Here is a 22,498-nt window from a genome sequence, read left to right as displayed (position 1 = left end):
GATTATGCCAGATATATTAAAATATGTCTGAATGCCCAATATACAAATTTTGAAATCTGTAGATAAAAAATTTGTTGTATACATAGGTTGACAATTGTCCTCTCTCTCACACACACACACATTCTCACTTTTATACATATAATAGATAGATTATGCTAGATATATTTCTATATGTCTGAACACCCTATATACAAATGTTCAAATCTGTGGATAAAAAATTTGTTGAATGTATAGGTTGAGAATTTTTATCTCTCTCTTTTTCTCTCTCTCTCTCTCGCTATCTCACACACACGCATTCTCACTTTTATAGATAAAATAGATAGATTATGCTAGATATATTTCCATATGTCTGAATACCCTATATACAAAGTTTCAAATCTGTAGATAAAAAATTTGTTGAATATATAGGTTTAGAATTGTTCTCTCTCTCTCTCACACACACATTCTAACTTTTGTAGTTATAATAGATAGATTATGCTAGATATATTTCCATATGTCTGAATACCCTATATACAAATTTTCTAAACTGTAGGTAAAAAATTTGTTGAGTATGTAGGTTAAGAATTGTTCTCTCTCTCTCTCACACACACACACACACAAGTTCTCACTTTTATAGATATAATAGATAGATTATGCTAGATATATTTCTATATGTCTGCCTACCCTATATACAAATTTCCAAATCTGTGCCCAAAAATGTGTGGAATATATAGGTTGAGAATTGTTCTCTCTCTCTCTCTCTCACACATATTCTCACTTTTATAGGTTATATAGGTTGAGAATTTTTTGCTCTTTCCATCACTCACATTCACACTTTTATAGATATAATAGATAGATTATGCCAGATATATTTACATATGTCTGAATACCCAATATACACATTTTCAAATCTGTAGATAAAAAATTAGTTGAATATATAGGTTGAGAATTGTTCTCTCTCTCTCTCTTTCTCTCTCTCTCACACACACATTCTCACTTTTATAGATATAATAGATAGATTATGCTAGATATATTTCCATACGTCTGAATACCCTATATCCAAATTTTCTAATATGTAGATAAAAAATTTGTTGAATATATTGGGTGAGAATTTTCCTTCCTCTCTTTCTCTCTCTCTCTTTCTCACACACACACAAGCTGAAAATTGTTCTCTCTCTCTCTCTGACTCTCTCTCTCTCTCACACACACACACATGGTCATTTTATAGATATAATAGATAGGTTATGCTAGATATATTTCTATATGTCTGAATACCCTATATACAAATTTTTAAATCTGTAGATAAAAAATTTGTTGAGTATATAGGTTGAGAATTGTTCTTTCTCTCTCTCTCACACACACATTCTCACTTTTATAGATATAATAGATTATGCTAGATATATTTCCAAATGTCTGAATACCCTATATACAAATTTTCAAATCTGTAAAGATAGAATTTGTTGAATATATAGGTTGAGAATTGTTCTCTCTCTCTCTCTTTCACACACATTCTCACTTTTATAGATATAATAGATAGATTATGCTAGATATATTTCCTTATGTCTGAATACCCTATATACAAATTATCAAATCTGTAGATACAAAATTTGTTGAGTATATAGGTTGAGAATTGTTCTCTCTCTCTCTCTCTCTCTCTCACTCACTCACTCACTCACTCACACACACACACACACATTCTACCTTTTATAGATATAATAGATTATGCTAGATATATTTCCATATGTCTGAATACCCTGTATACAAATTTTCAGATCTGTACATAAAAATTAGTTGAATATATAGGTTGAGAATTGTTCTCTCTCTCTCTCTTCTCTCTCTCTCTTTCACACACATTCTCACTTTTCTAGATATAATAGATAGATTATGCTAGATATATTTCCATATGTCTGAATACCCTATATACAAATTTTCTAATCGGTAGATAAAAAATTTGTTGAATATATAGGGTGAGAATTGTACTTACTCCATCTCTCTCTCTCTCTCTCACGCACACATTCTCACTTTTATGGATATAATAGATAGATTATGCTGGATATATTTCCATATGTCTGAATACCCTATATACAAATGGTCAAATCTGTAGATAACAAATTTATTGAATAGATAGGTTGAGAATTGTTCTCTCTCTCTCTCTCGCAACCTTACACACACAACCACACGCAAACATTCTGACTTTTATAGATATAATAGATCGATTATGCTAGATATATTTCCATATGTCTGAATACCCAATATACAAATTTTCAAATCTGTAGGTAAAAAATTTGTTGAATATATAGGTTGAGAATTGTTCTCTCTCTCTCACACACTCACATTCTCACTTTTATAGATATAATGTATAGATTATGCTAGATATATTTCTATATGTCTGATTACCCTATATACAAAGTTTAAAATCCGTAGATAAAAATACGTTGAGTATATAGGTTGAGAATTGTTCTCTCTCTCTCTTACGCACACACACACACACACACACACACACACACACACACACACACATTTTCACTTTTATAGATATGATAGATAGATTATGCTAGATATATTTCCATATGTCTGAATACCCTATATACAAATTTTCAAATCTGTAGATAAAAAATGTATTGAATATATAGGTTGAGAATTGTTGTCTCTCTCTCTCTCTCTCTCTCTCTCTCTCTCTCTCTCTCTGGCTACCTCACACACACACACATTTTCACTTTTATAGATATAATAGATAGATTATGCTAGATATATTTCCATATGTCTGAATACCCTATATACAAACTTTCAAATCTGTAGATAAAAAATTTGTTGAGTATATAGGTTGAGAATTGTTCTCTCTCTCTCACACGAAACTGTGCGCTCGGCTTCTTCCCCCCCTTCCCACCCCAAATGCTTGGGAAACTGTGCACTGTTTTTGTTGGTTTTTAAGCTGCCTCTTCCCCCCCCCCCACACACACACAGTTTAACAGTAGTAGGAGGTCAAGAGAAAGAGGGTGAGAGAGAGAGAAGAGTAAGTTGGTGAGAGAGAGAGAAAAGAGAAAGAGGGTGTTGGTTTTATATTTTTATTATCGTCTAATATTTTGAAAGCTGAATTTCTAATAAAATGTGCATCTATAGGAGATAATGCCTGGGAATGTGTTCCCCCCCCCCACAGTTTAACAGTGGTGTGACGTCAAGAGAAAGAGGGTGAGAGAGAGGGAAGAGTAAGTGGGTGAGAGAGAGAAAGAGAGACACACACATTCTCACTTTTATAGATATAATAGATAGATTATGCTAGATATATTTCCATACGTCTGAATACCCTATATCCAAATTTTCTAATATGTAGATAAAAAATTTGTTGAATATATAGGGTGAGAATTTTCCTTCCTCTCTTTCTCTCTCTCTCTTTCTCACACACACACAAGCTGAAAATTGTTCTCTCTCTCTCTCTGACTCTCTCTCTCTCTCACACACACACACATGGTCATTTTATAGATATAATAGATAGGTTATGCTAGATATATTTCTATATGTCTGAATACCCTATATACAAATTTTTAAATCTGTAGATAAAAAATTTGTTGAGTATATAGGTTGAGAATTGTTCTTTCTCTCTCTCTCACACACACATTCTCACTTTTATAGATATAATAGATTATGCTAGATATATTTCCAAATGTCTGAATACCCTATATACAAATTTTCAAATCTGTAAAGATAGAATTTGTTGAATATATAGGTTGAGAATTGTTCTCTCTCTCTCTCTTTCACACACATTCTCACTTTTATAGATATAATAGATAGATTATGCTAGATATATTTCCTTATGTCTGAATACCCTATATACAAATTATCAAATCTGTAGATACAAAATTTGTTGAGTATATAGGTTGAGAATTGTTCTCTCTCTCTCTCTCTCTCTCTCACTCACTCACTCACTCACTCACACACACACACACACACATTCTACCTTTTATAGATATAATAGATTATGCTAGATATATTTCCATATGTCTGAATACCCTGTATACAAATTTTCAGATCTGTACATAAAAATTAGTTGAATATATAGGTTGAGAATTGTTCTCTCTCTCTCTCTTCTCTCTCTCTCTTTCACACACATTCTCACTTTTCTAGATATAATAGATAGATTATGCTAGATATATTTCCATATGTCTGAATACCCTATATACAAATTTTCTAATCGGTAGATAAAAAATTTGTTGAATATATAGGGTGAGAATTGTACTTACTCTCTCTCTCTCTCTCTCTCTCACGCACACATTCTCACTTTTATGGATATAATAGATAGATTATGCTGGATATATTTCCATATGTCTGAATACCCTATATACAAATGGTCAAATCTGTAGATAACAAATTTATTGAATAGATAGGTTGAGAATTGTTCTCTCTCTCTCTCTCGCAACCTTACACACACAACCACACGCAAACATTCTGACTTTTATAGATATAATAGATCGATTATGCTAGATATATTTCCATATGTCTGAATACCCAATATACAAATTTTCAAATCTGTAGGTAAAAAATTTGTTGAATATATAGGTTGAGAATTGTTCTCTCTCTCTCACACACTCACATTCTCACTTTTATAGATATAATGTATAGATTATGCTAGATATATTTCTATATGTCTGATTACCCTATATACAAAGTTTAAAATCCGTAGATAAAAATACGTTGAGTATATAGGTTGAGAATTGTTCTCTCTCTCTCTTACGCACACACACACACACACACACACACACACACACACACACACATTTTCACTTTTATAGATATGATAGATAGATTATGCTAGATATATTTCCATATGTCTGAATACCCTATATACAAATTTTCAAATCTGTAGATAAAAAATGTATTGAATATATAGGTTGAGAATTGTTGTCTCTCTCTCTCTCTCTCTCTCTCTCTCTCTCTCTCTGGCTACCTCACACACACACACATTTTCACTTTTATAGATATAATAGATAGATTATGCTAGATATATTTCCATATGTCTGAATACCCTATATACAAACTTTCAAATCTGTAGATAAAAAATTTGTTGAGTATATAGGTTGAGAATTGTTCTCTCTCTCTCACACGAAACTGTGCGCTCGGCTTCTTCCCCCCCTTCCCACCCCAAATGCTTGGGAAACTGTGCACTGTTTTTGTTGGTTTTTAAGCTGCCTCTTCCCCCCCCCCCCACACACACACAGTTTAACAGTAGTAGGAGGTCAAGAGAAAGAGGGTGAGAGAGAGAGAAGAGTAAGTTGGTGAGAGAGAGAGAAAAGAGAAAGAGGGTGTTGGTTTTATATTTTTATTATCGTCTAATATTTTGAAAGCTGAATTTCTAATAAAATGTGCATCTATAGGAGATAATGCCTGGGAATGTGTTCCCCCCCCCACAGTTTAACAGTGGTGTGACGTCAAGAGAAAGAGGGTGAGAGAGAGGGAAGAGTAAGTGGGTGAGAGAGAGAAAGAGAGACACACACATTCTCACTTTTATAGATATAATAGATAGATTATGCTAGATATATTTCCATACGTCTGAATACCCTATATCCAAATTTTCTAATATGTAGATAAAAAATTTGTTGAATATATAGGGTGAGAATTTTCCTTCCTCTCTTTCTCTCTCTCTCTTTCTCACACACACACAAGCTGAAAATTGTTCTCTCTCTCTCTCTGACTCTCTCTCTCTCTCACACACACACACATGGTCATTTTATAGATATAATAGATAGGTTATGCTAGATATATTTCTATATGTCTGAATACCCTATATACAAATTTTTAAATCTGTAGATAAAAAATTTGTTGAGTATATAGGTTGAGAATTGTTCTTTCTCTCTCTCTCACACACACATTCTCACTTTTATAGATATAATAGATTATGCTAGATATATTTCCAAATGTCTGAATACCCTATATACAAATTTTCAAATCTGTAAAGATAGAATTTGTTGAATATATAGGTTGAGAATTGTTCTCTCTCTCTCTCTTTCACACACATTCTCACTTTTATAGATATAATAGATAGATTATGCTAGATATATTTCCTTATGTCTGAATACCCTATATACAAATTATCAAATCTGTAGATACAAAATTTGTTGAGTATATAGGTTGAGAATTGTTCTCTCTCTCTCTCTCTCTCTCTCACTCACTCACTCACTCACTCACACACACACACACACACATTCTACCTTTTATAGATATAATAGATTATGCTAGATATATTTCCATATGTCTGAATACCCTGTATACAAATTTTCAGATCTGTACATAAAAATTAGTTGAATATATAGGTTGAGAATTGTTCTCTCTCTCTCTCTTCTCTCTCTCTCTCTTTCACACACATTCTCACTTTTCTAGATATAATAGATAGATTATGCTAGATATATTTCCATATGTCTGAATACCCTATATACAAATTTTCTAATCGGTAGATAAAAAATTTGTTGAATATATAGGGTGAGAATTGTACTTACTCTCTCTCTCTCTCTCTCTCTCTCACGCACACATTCTCACTTTTATGGATATAATAGATAGATTATGCTGGATATATTTCCATATGTCTGAATACCCTATATACAAATGGTCAAATCTGTAGATAACAAATTTATTGAATAGATAGGTTGAGAATTGTTCTCTCTCTCTCTCTCGCAACCTTACACACACAACCACACGCAAACATTCTGACTTTTATAGATATAATAGATCGATTATGCTAGATATATTTCCATATGTCTGAATACCCAATATACAAATTTTCAAATCTGTAGGTAAAAAATTTGTTGAATATATAGGTTGAGAATTGTTCTCTCTCTCTCACACACTCACATTCTCACTTTTATAGATATAATGTATAGATTATGCTAGATATATTTCTATATGTCTGATTACCCTATATACAAAGTTTAAAATCCGTAGATAAAAATACGTTGAGTATATAGGTTGAGAATTGTTCTCTCTCTCTCTTACGCACACACACACACACACACACACACACACACACACACACACACACACACACACACACACACACATTTTCACTTTTATAGATATGATAGATAGATTATGCTAGATATATTTCCATATGTCTGAATACCCTATATACAAATTTTCAAATCTGTAGATAAAAAATGTATTGAATATATAGGTTGAGAATTGTTGTCTCTCTCTCTCTCTCTCTCTCTCTCTCTCTCTCTCTCTCTGGCTACCTCACACACACACACATTTTCACTTTTATAGATATAATAGATAGATTATGCTAGATATATTTCCATATGTCTGAATACCCTATATACAAACTTTCAAATCTGTAGATAAAAAATTTGTTGAGTATATAGGTTGAGAATTGTTCTCTCTCTCTCACACGAAACTGTGCGCTCGGCTTCTTCCCCCCCTTCCCACCCCAAATGCTTGGGAAACTGTGCACTGTTTTTGTTGGTTTTTAAGCTGCCTCTTCCCCCCCCCCCCACACACACAGTTTAACAGTAGTAGGAGGTCAAGAGAAAGAGGGTGAGAGAGAGAGAAGAGTAAGTTGGTGAGAGAGAGAGAAAAGAGAAAGAGGGTGTTGGTTTTATATTTTTATTATCGTCTAATATTTTGAAAGCTGAATTTCTAATAAAATGTGCATCTATAGGAGATAATGCCTGGGAATGTGTTCCCCCCCCCCCACAGTTTAACAGTGGTGTGACGTCAAGAGAAAGAGGGTGAGAGAGAGGGAAGAGTAAGTGGGTGAGAGAGAGAAAGAGAGAGAAAAAAAAAGAAAGACGGTGTTGGTTTTGTGAAAAAAGTTGTTATTTACAATTGTTCGCATTCTTGGCCTTTTGGTCAAGATCAAAGTGTAGTATCTGTTCTTCAGATGCTGCACTTCTATTTCTTGTTCTCTTTCGGTGGAGGAGAAATCCTCCACGACTGAGACAATTTTTATTTTTGTACCTTTTCTCCACGTTAAAAAACGACCCTGGTGTCTAACTCTGTCCCGTGGGGAGGCATAGTAAATAGGTACAATTGTTCGCCATTAGTGGATGTTGACGTCACGTCACGTGACATGACTAAGCGTTTTTTTTTTTTAGTATGAATAACATTTTTTGTTTTAATTATAAAGTCTACACTTAATTTTATAGAAAATGATGTATATATAATAGAAAAAAAAAATTACTGGTTTTGTTGGATTCAAGTGGATCCCCCCCTCCAGTTTAAGAGATAGCAGGTCACGTGGTAATATACAAAATGGCTAGCGTAAATATAAAGATCGGTTTTTTTATCGACGAATATTTTGAAAGCTGAATTTTTTTTTATTCCTGTACATTTTTTCCTGATATTTTTCGTTAAAACTCTTGTATAAATACTATTTTTAACCAGTTTAATACGTTGGAGACATTGTCATGGAGTTTAATAATCTCTAGAACAAAGCAGAAGAGAAATTACAAAAGTATCGGTAAAACAAAGTGTTTGTTTACATTTGTTCGCCATTACTGGATGTTGACGTCACGTCACGTGACATGACTAAGCGTTTTTGGATTATGTAATATTAACATTAAAATGACAGGTTTTTTTGGGGGCCCCCCCTAGGAGAGAAATGATCAGTTCACCCCCTTTTAATGGTCCGTTTGGTGTGGAATTTCGATATTTGTCATGCGGGTGATCAAGGTTCAATATGATACATAATTTGTCAACTTTGGTTGTGTCTGTCAAAAGTTTGAGCTGACGTCACGTCACGTGACACGTATTGAATAACGTTAAAATGACAGTTTTTTTTGGGGGCCCCCCTAGGAGAAAAACGATCAGTTGACCCCTTTCTACTGGTCCGTTTGACGTGAAATTTCGATATTTGTCATCCGGGTGATCAAGGTGCAATATGATACCAAATTTGTCAACTCTGGTTCCGTCTTTCAAAAGTTTTAGCGTTACAAACAAACATACATACATACATACATACATACACACCGATTTTTGCCTTTTATATATATAGACTAGCAGGGCTACCCGGCGTTGCTCGGGACCGTATAAACAATGAAAAAACAAAAGCAGATATTGAACATATGTTTGATTCTTAGGGGAGAGGAATCTTTCATCTCTATGTATTATTTGTTTTATCTACCCTAGGACTGATATTGTTCATGTTTTATCCCTAGCATAGGTAATTTACAGCATGTATATGAAATTGTTTTACCTTAGGGAGAAGAGAACAGGTAATATACAACATAATGTGTCTATATTACATCCCTGGCAACGCCTAGAAACCAGCTAGAACATGTATTTCAGTCAATCTTTATTATATCCTGGGCTATGCCGGGAAACCAGCTAATCTCTTTTTAGTGACTTGACCACCAAAATACCTCCCTAAGTGTGTCCTTTCTTTTGAACTTATTAGATATAGGTATCTAGAAATGTGTGTGAAATTTTGTTGAATGCATTGTTCACTATGATTTTCTTATTGTTCTACACAATATCAACTGTAGCGAAATAACACAGTAAACTTAGTGTAGTGTTAGAATAAAGAGCAAAGGAAAAAATTAGAATCATATTTTGTAATTGCAAATCTAAATTTGCTAGCATGTACCAGTATTGGCCAGGTTGTGGAAATTTGGAACTTATAACATATGTAGTGGCCTTTTCCTAGATACCTATTGCTAAAAATTATACTTTCATTTTGTTAGAAAAATCTCTCTTCAGATGCCCTGCATCATTCAAAATAAAAACAAATATTTTTATAATTGTTTCAGTATATTGCTACACAATGTGAAAGTTTTTAACGTTTGTAAAAAAAATCATGAATGTGCTTATATTGCAAAAAAGAAAATATCAGTGCACAGTATTGAAAGTGTTTGAGATTCAAAAGTCTGTAACATTTCTACTAACTTCATAAGATGTCATGTGAGAAACTGAATTGAATATCAAGACATTATCTGAAGCGTTTTTATTTTGGTGTAACATATGTGTTTACAGTGAACCTTAACTTTTAATAAACAGATTGGTATGCAATGACATAGGCTAAGAATCTTTAAAATATATATAAATTGGAAAAATGTGTGAACAAATGAAAAAAAAATGATCCGCTCCACTTGATGACATCAAGCACAGTAATATTTTAGTGAAGAAAATATGAAATTGATGTTCAGTGATTAGTTTGGATGAATGAGAAAATGTAATTGTTTGATGCATAAAAATAACTCAGTTGCTGTATTTGATATTAAGCAGCAAAATATAGTGATTTGAATATTTGGGAAAACATCAAACCAGATTATGTAAAAAGAAAAAAAAAAGATGAAATTAGAAAATATATATTTTATGTTTATGAGTTCTGCCAATCAAAATTTTGTGGCAGAAATTGGGTGATTACCATGCAATTTTATTTTGGTAAAATTCTTAAATTATTAGAATGTTTATTATAATTTCTAATTAGTGACTTGTTATAATCAAAATCCGCCCTAAAGAGTGTCCTTTCTTTTATTAGGTATCAGAGTAGGTATCAAGATTTCTACTTCTATACAAATGTGATATTTCAGATCTGTACATAAAAAATTTGTTGAATATATAGGTTGAGAATTGTTCTGTGTCGCTCTCTCTCACACACACACGCATTCTCACTTTTATAGATATAATAGATAGATTACTCTAGATATATTTCCATATGTCTGAATACCCTATATACAAATTTTCAAATCTGTAGATAAAAAAATTTGTTGAGTATATAGGTTGAAAATTGTTCTCTCTCTCTCTCTCTCACACACACATTCTCAATTTTAGAGATATAATAGATAGATTATGCTAGATATATTTCCATATGTCTGAATACCCTATATACAAATTTTCTAATCTGTAGATCAAATATTTGTTGAATATATAGGTTGAAAATTGTTCTTACTCTCTCTCTCTCTCTCTCTCTCTGGCTACCTCACACACACATTCTAACTTTTATAGATATAATAGATAGATTATGCTAGATATATTTCCATATGTGTGAATACCCTATATACAAATTTTCTAATTTGTAGATAAAAAATTTGTAGAGTGCATAGGTTGAGAATTGTTCTCTCTATCTCTCACACACACACATTCTAACTTTTAAAGATATAATAGATTATGCTAGATATATTTCGATATTTCTGAATACCCTATATATAAAAATTTGTTGAATGTATAGGTTGAGAACTGTTCTCTCTCTCTCTCTCTCTCTCTCTCTCTCTCTCGCTCACACACACACACATTCTCACTTTTATAGATATAATAGAAAGATTATCCTAGATATATTTCTATTTGTATGAATACTCTATATACAAATTTTAAAATCTGTAGATAAAGAATTTGTTGAGTATATGGGTTGAGAATTGTTCTCTCTCTCTCTCTCTCTCTCTCTCTCTCACACACACACACATTCTCACTTTTATAGATATAATAGATTATGCTAGATATATTTCCATATGTCTGAATACCCTATATACAAATTTTCAAATCTGTAGATAAAAAATTTGTTGAGTATATAGGTTGAGAATTGTTCTCTCTCTCTCTATCACACACATTCTCACTTTTATAGATATAATAGACAGATTATGCCAGATATATTGAAATGTGTCTGAATACCCAATATACAAATTTTGAAATCTGTAGATAAAAAATTTGTTGTATACATAGGTTGACAATTGTCCTCTCTCTCACACACACACACATTCTCACTTTTATACATATAATAGATAGATTATGCTAGATATATTTCTATATGTCTGAACACCCTATATACAAATGTTCAAATCTGTGGATAAAAAATTTGTTGAATGTATAGGTTGAGAATTTTTATCTCTCTCTTTTTCTCTCTCTCTCTCGCTATCTCACACACACGCATTCTCACTTTTATAGATAAAATAGATAGATTATGCTAGATATATTTCTATATGTCTGAATACCCTATATACAAAGTTTCAAATCTGTAGATAAAAAATTTGTTGAATATATAGGTTTAGAATTGTTCTCTCTCTCTCTCACGCACACATTCTAACTTTTGTAGTTATAATAGATAGATTATGCTAGATATATTTCCATATGTCTGAATACCCTATATACAAATTTTCTAAACTGTAGGTAAAAAATTTGTTGAGTATGTAGGTTAAGAATTGTTCTCTCTCTCTCTCACACACACACACACACACAAGTTCTCACTTTTATAGATATAATAGATAGATTATGCTAGATATATTTCTATATGTCTGCCTACCCTATATACAAATTTCCAAATCTGTGCCCAAAAATGTGTGGAATATATAGGTTGAGAATTGTTCTCTCTCTCTCTCTCTCTCTCACACATAATCTCACTTTTATAGGTTATATAGGTTGAGAATTTTTTGCTCTTTCCATCACTCACATTCACACTTTTATAGATATAATACATAGATTATGCCAGATATATTTACATATGTCTGAATACCCAATATACACATTTTCAAATCTGTAGATAAAAAATTAGTTGAATATATAGGTTGAGAATTGTTCTCTCTCTCTCTCTTTCTCTCTCTCTCACACACACATTCTCACTTTTATAGATATAATAGATAGATTATGCTAGATATATTTCCATACGTCTGAATACCCTATATCCAAATTTTCTAATATGTAGATAAAAAATTTGTTGAATATATAGGGTGAGAATTTTCCTTCCTCTCTTTCTCTCTCTCTCTTTCTCACACACACACAAGCTGAAAATTGTTCTCTCTCTCTCTCTGACTCTCTCTCTCTCTCTCACACACACACACATGGTCATTTTATAGATATAATAGATAGGTTATGCTAGATATATTTCTATATGTCTGAATACCCTATATACAAATTTTTAAATCTGTAGATAAAAAATTTGTTGAGTATATAGGTTGAGAATTGTTCTTTCTCTCTCTCTCACACACACATTCTCACTTTTATAGATATAATAGATTATGCTAGATATATTTCCAAATGTCTGAATACCCTATATACAAATTTTCAAATCTGTAAAGATAGAATTTGTTGAATATATAGGTTGAGAATTGTTCTCTCTCTCTCTCTTTCACACACATTCTCACTTTTATAGATATAATAGATAGATTATGCTAGATATATTTCCTTATGTCTGAATACCCTATATACAAATTATCAAATCTGTAGATACAAAATTTGTTGAGTATATAGGTTGAGAATTGTTCTCTCTCTCTCTCACTCACTCACTCACTCACTCACACACACACACACACACATTCTACCTTTTATAGATATAATAGATTATGCTAGATATATTTCCATATGTCTGAATACCCTGTATACAAATTTTCAGATCTGTACATAAAAATTAGTTGAATATATAGGTTGAGAATTGTTCTCTCTCTCTCTCTTCTCTCTCTCTCTTTAACACACATTCTCACTTTTCTAGATATAATAGATAGATTATGCTAGATATATTTCCATATGTCTGAATACCCTATATACAAATTTTCTAATCGGTAGATAAAAAATATGTTGAATATATAGGGTGAGAATTGTACTTACTCTCTCTCTCTCTCTCTCTCTCTCTCTCTCTCTCACGCACACATTCTCACTTTTATGGATATAATAGATAGATTATGCTGGATATATTTCCATATGTCTGAATACCCTATATACAAATGGTCAAATCTGTAGATAACAAATTTATTGAATAGATAGGTTGAGAATTGTTCTCTCTCTCTCTCTCGCAACCTTACACACACAACCACACGCAAACATTCTGACTTTTATAGATATAATAGATCGATTATGCTAGATATATTTCCATATGTCTGAATACCCAATATACAAATTTTCAAATCTGTAGGTAAAAAATTTGTTGAATATATAGGTTGAGAATTGTTCTCTCTCTCTCACACACTCACATTCTCACTTTTATAGATATAATGTATAGATTATGCTAGATATATTTCTATATGTCTGAATACCCTATATACAAAGTTTAAAATCCGTAGATAAAAATACGTTGAGTATATAGGTTGAGAATTGTTCTCTCTCTCTCTCTTACGCACACACACACACACACACACACACATTTTCACTTTTATAGATATAATAGATAGATTATGCTAGATATATTTCCATATGTCTGAATACCCTATATACAAATTTTCAAATCTGTAGATAAAAAATGTATTGAATATATAGGTTGAGAATTGTTGTCTCTCTCTCTCTCTCTCTCTCTCTCTCTCTCTCTCTCTCTCTGGCTACCTCACACACACACACATTTTCACTTTTATAGATATAATAGATAGATTATGCTAGATATATTTCCATATGTCTGAATACCCTATATACAAACTTTCAAATCTGTAGATAAAAAATTTGTTGAGTATATAGGTTGAGAATTGTTCTCTCTCTCTCACACGAAACTGTGCGCTCGGCTTCTTCCCCCCCTTCCAACCCCAAATGCTTGGGAAACTGTGCACTGTTTTTGTTGGTTTTCAAGCTGCCTCTTCCCCCCCCCCACACACACACAGTTTAACAGTAGTAGGAGGTCAAGAGAAAGAGGGTGAGAGAGAGAGAAGAGTAAGTTGGTGAGAGAGAGAGAAAAGAGAAAGAGGGTGTTGGTTTTATATTTTTATTATCGTCTAATATTTTGAAAGCTGAATTTCTAATAAAATGTGCATCTATAGGAGATAATGCCTGGGAATGTGTTCCCCCCCCCCCACAGTTTAACAGTGGTGTGACGTCAAGAGAAAGAGGGTGAGAGAGAGGGAAGAGTAAGTGGGTGAGAGAGAGAAAGAGAGAGAAAAAAAAGAAAGACGGTGTTGGTTTTGTGAAAAAAGTTGTTATTTACAATTGTTCGCATTCTTGGCCTTTTGGTCAAGATCAAAGTGTAGTATCTGTTCTTCAGATGCTGCACTTCTATTTCTTGTTCTCTTTCGGTGGAGGAGAAATCCTCCACGACTGAGACAATTTTTATTTTTGTACCTTTTCTCCACGTTAAAAAACGACCCTGGTGTCTAACTCTGTCCCGTGGGGAGGCATAGTAAATAGGTACAATTGTTCGCCATTAGTGGATGTTGACGTCACGTCACGTGACATGACTAAGCGTTTTTTTTTTTTAGTATGAATAACATTTTTTGTTTTAATTATAAAGTCTACACTTAATTTTATAGAAAATGATGTATATATAATAGAAAAAAAAAATTACTGGTTTTGTTGGATTCAAGTGGATCCCCCCCCCTCCAGTTTAAGAGATAGCAGGTCACGTGGTAATATACAAAATGGCTAGCGTAAATATAAAGATCGGTTTTTTTATCGACGAATATTTTGAAAGCTGAATTTTTTTTTATTCCTGTACATTTTTTCCTGATAATTTTCGTTAAAACTCTTGTATAAATACTATTTTTAACCAGTTAAATACGTTGGAGACATTGTCATGGAGTTTAACAATCTCTAGAACAAAGCAGAAGAGAAATTACAAAAGTATCGGTAAAACAAAGTGTTTGTTTACATTTGTTCGCCATTACTGGATGTTGACGTCACGTCACGTGACATGACTAAGCGTTTTTGGATTATGTAATATTAACATTAAAATGACAGGTTTTTTTGGGGGCCCCCCCTAGGAGAGAAATGATCAGTTCACCCCCTTTTAATGGTCCGTTTGGTGTGGAATTTCGATATTTGTCATGCGGGTGATCAAGGTTCAATATGATACATAATTTGTCAACTTTGGTTGTGTCTGTCAAAAGTTTGAGCTGACGTCACGTCACGTGACACGTATTGAATAACGTTAAAATGACAGGTTTTTTGGGGGGCCCCCCTAGGAGAAAAACGATCAGTTGACCCCTTTCTACTGGTCCGTTTGACGTGAAATTTCGATATTTGTCATCCGGGTGATCAAGGTGCAATATGATACCAAATTTGTCAACTCTGGTTCCGTCTTTCAAAAGTTTTAGCGTTACAAACAAACATACATACATACATACATACATACATACATACACACCGATTTTCTACCTTTTATAGATATAATAGATTATGCTAGATATATTTCCATATGTCTGAATACCCTGTATACAAATTTTCAGATCTGTACATAAAAATTAGTTGAATATATAGGTTGAGAATTGTTCTCTCTCTCTCTCTTCTCTCTCTCTCTTTAACACACATTCTCACTTTTCTAGATATAATAGATAGATTATGCTAGATATATTTCCATATGTCTGAATACCCTATATACAAATTTTCTAATCGGTAGATAAAAAATATGTTGAATATATAGGGTGAGAATTGTACTTACTCTCTCTCTCTCTCTCTCTCTCTCTCTCTCTCTCACGCACACATTCTCACTTTTATGGATATAATAGATAGATTATGCTGGATATATTTCCATATGTCTGAATACCCTATATACAAATGGTCAAATCTGTAGATAACAAATTTATTGAATAGATAGGTTGCGAATTGTTCTCTCTCTCTCTCTCGCAACCTTACACACACAACCACACGCAAACATTCTGACTTTTATAGATATAATAGATTGATTATGCTAGATATATTTCCATATGTCTGAATACCCAATATACAAATTTTCAAATCTGTAGGTAAAAAATTTGTTGAATATATAGGTTGAGAATTGTTCTCTCTCTCTCACACACTCACATTCTCACTTTTATAGATATAATGTATAGATTATGCTAGATATATTTCTATATGTCTGAATACCCTATATACAAAGTTTAAAATCCGTAGATAAAAATACGTTGAGTATATAGGTTGAGAATTGTTCTCTCTCTCTCTCTTACGCACACACATACACACACACACACACATTTTCACTTTTATAGATATAATAGATAGATTATGCTAGATATATTTCCATATGTCTGAATACCCTATATACAAATTTTCAAATCTGTAGATAAAAAATGTATTGAATATATAGGTTGAGAATTGTTGTCTCTCTCTCTCTCTCTCTCTCTCTCTCTCTCTCTCTCTCTCTCTCTGGCTACCTCACACACACACACATTTTCACTTTTATAGATATAATAGATAGATTATGCTAGATATATTTCCATATGTCTGAATACCCTATATACAAACTTTCAAATCTGTAGATAAAAAATTTGTTGAGTATATAGGTTGAGAATTGTTCTCTCTCTCTCACACGAAACTGTGCGCTCGGCTTCTTCCCCCCCTTCCAACCCCAAATGCTTGGGAAACTGTGCACTGTTTTTGTTGGTTTTCAAGCTGCCTCTTCCCCCCCCCCACACACACACAGTTTAACAGTAGTAGGAGGTCAAGAGAAAGAGGGTGAGAGAGAGAGAAGAGTAAGTTGGTGAGAGAGAGAGAAAAGAGAAAGAGGGTGTTGGTTTTATATTTTTATTATCGTCTAATATTTTGAAAGCTGAATTTCTAATAAAATGTGCATCTATAGGAGATAATGCCTGGGAATGTGTTCCCCCCCCCCCCCACAGTTTAACAGTGGTGTGACGTCAAGAGAAAGAGGGTGAGAGAGAGGGAAGAGTAAGTGGGTGAGAGAGAGAAAGAGAGAGAAAAAAAAGAAAGACGGTGTTGGTTTTGTGAAAAAAGTTGTTATTTACAATTGTTCGCATTCTTGGCCTTTTGGTCAAGATCAAAGTGTAGTATCTGTTCTTCAGATGCTGCACTTCTATTTCTTGTTCTCTTTCGGTGGAGGAGAAATCCTCCACGACTGAGACAATTTTTATTTTTGTACCTTTTCTCCACGTTAAAAAACGACCCTGGTGTCTAACTCTGTCCCGTGGGGAGGCATAGTAAATAGGTACAATTGTTCGCCATTAGTGGATGTTGACGTCACGTCACGTGACATGACTAAGCGTTTTTTTTTTTTAGTATGAATAACATTTTTTGTTTTAATTATAAAGTCTACACTTAATTTTATAGAAAATGATGTATATATAATAGAAAAAAAAAATTACTGGTTTTGTTGGATTCAAGTGGATCCCCCCCCCTCCAGTTTAAGAGATAGCAGGTCACGTGGTAATATACAAAATGGCTAGCGTAAATATAAAGATCGGTTTTTTTATCGACGAATATTTTGAAAGCTGAATTTTTTTTTATTCCTGTACATTTTTTCCTGATAATTTTCGTTAAAACTCTTGTATAAATACTATTTTTAACCAGTTAAATACGTTGGAGACATTGTCATGGAGTTTAACAATCTCTAGAACAAAGCAGAAGAGAAATTACAAAAGTATCGGTAAAACAAAGTGTTTGTTTACATTTGTTCGCCATTACTGGATGTTGACGTCACGTCACGTGACATGACTAAGCGTTTTTGGATTATGTAATATTAACATTAAAATGACAGGTTTTTTTGGGGGCCCCCCCTAGGAGAGAAATGATCAGTTCACCCCCTTTTAATGGTCCGTTTGGTGTGGAATTTCGATATTTGTCATGCGGGTGATCAAGGTTCAATATGATACATAATTTGTCAACTTTGGTTGTGTCTGTCAAAAGTTTGAGCTGACGTCACGTCACGTGACACGTATTGAATAACGTTAAAATGACAGGTTTTTTGGGGGGCCCCCCTAGGAGAAAAACGATCAGTTGACCCCTTTCTACTGGTCCGTTTGACGTGAAATTTCGATATTTGTCATCCGGGTGATCAAGGTGCAATATGATACCAAATTTGTCAACTCTGGTTCCGTCTTTCAAAAGTTTTAGCGTTACAAACAAACATACATACATACATACATACATACATACATACACACCGATTTTTGCCTTTTATATATATAGACTAGCAGGGCTACCCGGCGTTGCTCGGGACCGTATAAACAATGAAAAAACAAAAGCAGATATTGAACATATGTTTGATTCTTAGGGGAGAGGAATCTTTCATCTCTATGTATTATTTGTTTTATCTACCCTAGGACTGATATTGTTCATGTTTTATCCCTAGCATAGGTAATTTACAGCATGTATATGAAATTGTTTTACCTTAGGGAGAAGAGAACAGGTAATATACAACATAATGTGTCTATATTACATCCCTGGCAACGCCTAGAAACCAGCTAGAACATGTATTTCAGTCAATCTTTATTATATCCTGGGCTATGCCGGGAAACCAGCTAATCTCTATTTAGTGACTTGACGACCAAAATACCTCCCTAAGTGTGTCCTTTCTTTTGAACTTATTAGATATAGGTATCTAGAAATGTGTATGAAATTTTGTTGAATGCATTGTTCACTATGATTTTCTTATTGTTCTACACAATATCAACTGTAGCGAAATAACACAGTAAACTTAGTGTAGTGTTAGAATAAAGAGCAAAGGAAAAAATTAGAATCATATTTTGTAATTGCAAATCTAAATTTGCTAGCATGTACCAGTATTTGCCAGGTTGTGGAAATTTGGAACTTATAACATATGTAGTGGCCTTTTCCTAGATACCTATTGCTAAAAATTATACTTTCATTTTGTTAGAAAAATCTCTCTTCAGATGCCCTGCATCATTCAAAATAAAAACAAATATTTTTATAATTGTTTCAGTATATTGCTACACAATGTGAAAGTTTTTAACGTTTGTAAAAAAAAAATCATGAATGTGCTTATATTGCAAAAAAGAAAATATCAGTGCACAGTATTGAAAGTGTTTGAGATTCAAAAGTCTGTAACATTTCTACTAACTTCATAAGATGTCATGTGAGAAACTGAATTGAATATCAAGACATTATCTGAAGCGTTTTTATTTTGGTGTAACATATGTGTTTACAGTGAACCTTAACTTTTAATAAACAGATTGGTATGCAATGACATAGGCTAAGAATCTTTAAAATATATATAAATTGGAAAAATGTGTGAACAAATGAAAAAAAAAATGATCCGCTCCACTTGATGACATCAAGCACAGTAATATTTTAGTGAAGAAAATATGAAATTGATGTTCAGTGATTAGTTTGGATGAATGAGAAAATGTAATTGTTTGATGCATAAAAATAACTCAGTTGCTGTATTTGATATTAAGCAGCAAAATATAGTGATTTGAATATTTGGGAAAACATCAAACCAGATTATGTAAAAAGAAAAAAAAAAAAGATGAAATTAGAAAATATATATTTTATGTTTATGAGTTCTGCCAATCAAAATTTTGTGGCAGAAATTGGGTGATTACCATGCAATTTTATTTTGGTAAAATTCTTAAATTATTAGAATGTTTATTATAATTTCTAATTAGTGACTTGTTATAATCAAAATCCGCCCTAAAGAGTGTCCTTTCTTTTATTAGGTATCAGAGTAGGTATCAAGATTTCTACTTCTATACAAATGTGATATTTCAGATCTGTACATAAAAAATTTGTTGAATATATAGGTTGAGAATTGTTCTGTGTCGCTCTCTCTCACACACACACGCATTCTCACTTTTATAGATATAATAGATAGATTACTCTAGATATATTTCCATATGTCTGAATACCCTATATACAAATTTTCAAATCTGTAGATAAAAAAATTTGTTGAGTATATAGGTTGAAAATTGTTCTCTCTCTCTCTCTCTCACACACACATTCTCAATTTTAGAGATATAATAGATAGATTATGCTAGATATATTTCCATATGTCTGAATACCCTATATACAAATTTTCTAATCTGTAGATCAAATATTTGTTGAATATATAGGTTGAAAATTGTTCTTACTCTCTCTCTCTCTCTCTCTGGCTACCTCACACACACATTCTAACTTTTATAGATATAATAGATAGATTATGCTAGATATATTTCCATATGTGTGAATACCCTATATACAAATTTTCTAATTTGTAGATAAAAAATTTGTAGAGTGCATAGGTTGAGAATTGTTCTCTCTATCTCTCACACACACACATTCTAACTTTTAAAGATATAATAGATTATGCTAGATATATTTCGATATTTCTGAATACCCTATATATAAAAATTTGTTGAATGTATAGGTTGAGAACTGTTCTCTCTCTCTCTCTCTCTCTCGCTCACACACACACACATTCTCACTTTTATAGATATAATAGAAAGATTATCCTAGATATATTTCTATTTGTATGAATACTCTATATACAAATTTTAAAATCTGTAGATAAAGAATTTGTTGAGTATATGGGTTGAGAATTGTTCTCTCTCTCTCTCTCTCTCTCTCTCTCTCACACACACACACATTCTCACTTTTATAGATATAATAGATTATGCTAGATATATTTCCATATGTCTGAATACCCTATATACAAATTTTCAAATCTGTAGATAAAAAATTTGTTGAGTATATAGGTTGAGAATTGTTCTCTCTCTCTCTATCACACACATTCTCACTTTTATAGATATAATAGACAGATTATGCCAGATATATTGAAATATGTCTGAATGCCCAATATACAAATTTTGAAATCTGTAGATAAAAAATTTGTTGTATACATAGGTTGACAATTGTCCTCTCTCTCACACACACACACATTCTCACTTTTATACATATAATAGATAGATTATGCTAGATATATTTCTATATGTCTGAACACCCTATATACAAATGTTCAAATCTGTGGATAAAAAATTTGTTGAATGTATAGGTTGAGAATTTTTATCTCTCTCTTTTTCTCTCTCTCTCTCTCTCGCTATCTCACACACACGCATTCTCACTTTTATAGATAAAATAGATAGATTATGCTAGATATATTTCCATATGTCTGAATACCCTATATACAAAGTTTCAAATCTGTAGATAAAAAATTTGTTGAATATATAGGTTTAGAATTGTTCTCTCTCTCTCTCTCACACACACATTCTAACTTTTGTAGTTATAATAGATAGATTATGCTAGATATATTTCCATATGTCTGAATACCCTTTATACAAATTTTCTAAACTGTAGGTAAAAAATTTGTTGAGTATGTAGGTTAAGAATTGTTCTCTCTCTCTCTCACACACACACACACACACAAGTTCTCACTTTTATAGATATAATAGATAGATTATGCTAGATATATTTCTATATGTCTGCCTACCCTATATACAAATTTCCAAATCTGTGCCCAAAAATGTGTGGAATATATAGGTTGAGAATTGTTCTCTCTCTCTCTCTCTCTCACACATATTCTCACTTTTATAGGTTATATAGGTTGAGAATTTTTTGCTCTTTCCATCACTCACATTCACACTTTTATAGATATAATACATAGATTATGCCAGATATATTTACATATGTCTGAATACCCAATATACACATTTTTAAATCTGTAGATAAAAAATTAGTTGAATATATAGGTTGAGAATTGTTCTCTCTCTCTCTCTTTCTCTCTCTCTCACACACACATTCTCACTTTTATAGATATAATAGATAGATTATGCTAGATATATTTCCATACGTCTGAATACCCTATATCCAAATTTTCTAATTTGTAGATAAAAAATTTGTAGAGTGCATAGGTTGAGAATTGTTCTCTCTATCTCTCACACACACACATTCTAACTTTTAAAGATATAATAGATTATGCTAGATATATTTCGATATTTCTGAATACCCTATATATAAAAATTTGTTG

The 22,498-nt window shown here is 32.5% G+C and overlaps 3 pseudogenes; all 3 read left to right on the top strand.

Moving 5' to 3' along the window:
- Positions 1-7,794: 7,794 nt before the first annotated feature.
- Positions 7,795-7,928, top strand: LOC145293517 (U2 spliceosomal RNA; annotated as a pseudogene).
- Positions 7,929-14,799: 6,871 nt separating this feature from the next.
- On the top strand, positions 14,800-14,933 carry LOC145293516 (U2 spliceosomal RNA; annotated as a pseudogene).
- A 2,618-nt stretch (positions 14,934-17,551) lies between these two features.
- On the top strand, positions 17,552-17,685 carry LOC145293515 (U2 spliceosomal RNA; annotated as a pseudogene).
- The last annotated feature ends 4,813 nt before the right edge of the window (positions 17,686-22,498 follow it).

The sequence above is a fragment of the Euprymna scolopes genome, chromosome 14 (genome assembly GCF_053919585.1).
Source record: "Euprymna scolopes isolate OS-2025 chromosome 14, ASM5391958v1, whole genome shotgun sequence".
In the NCBI taxonomy this organism is placed as follows: Eukaryota; Metazoa; Mollusca; class Cephalopoda; order Sepiida; family Sepiolidae; genus Euprymna; species Euprymna scolopes.
The sequence above is the reverse complement of the archived record's forward strand: the minus strand, read 5'-3'. Positions and strand labels throughout refer to the sequence as shown.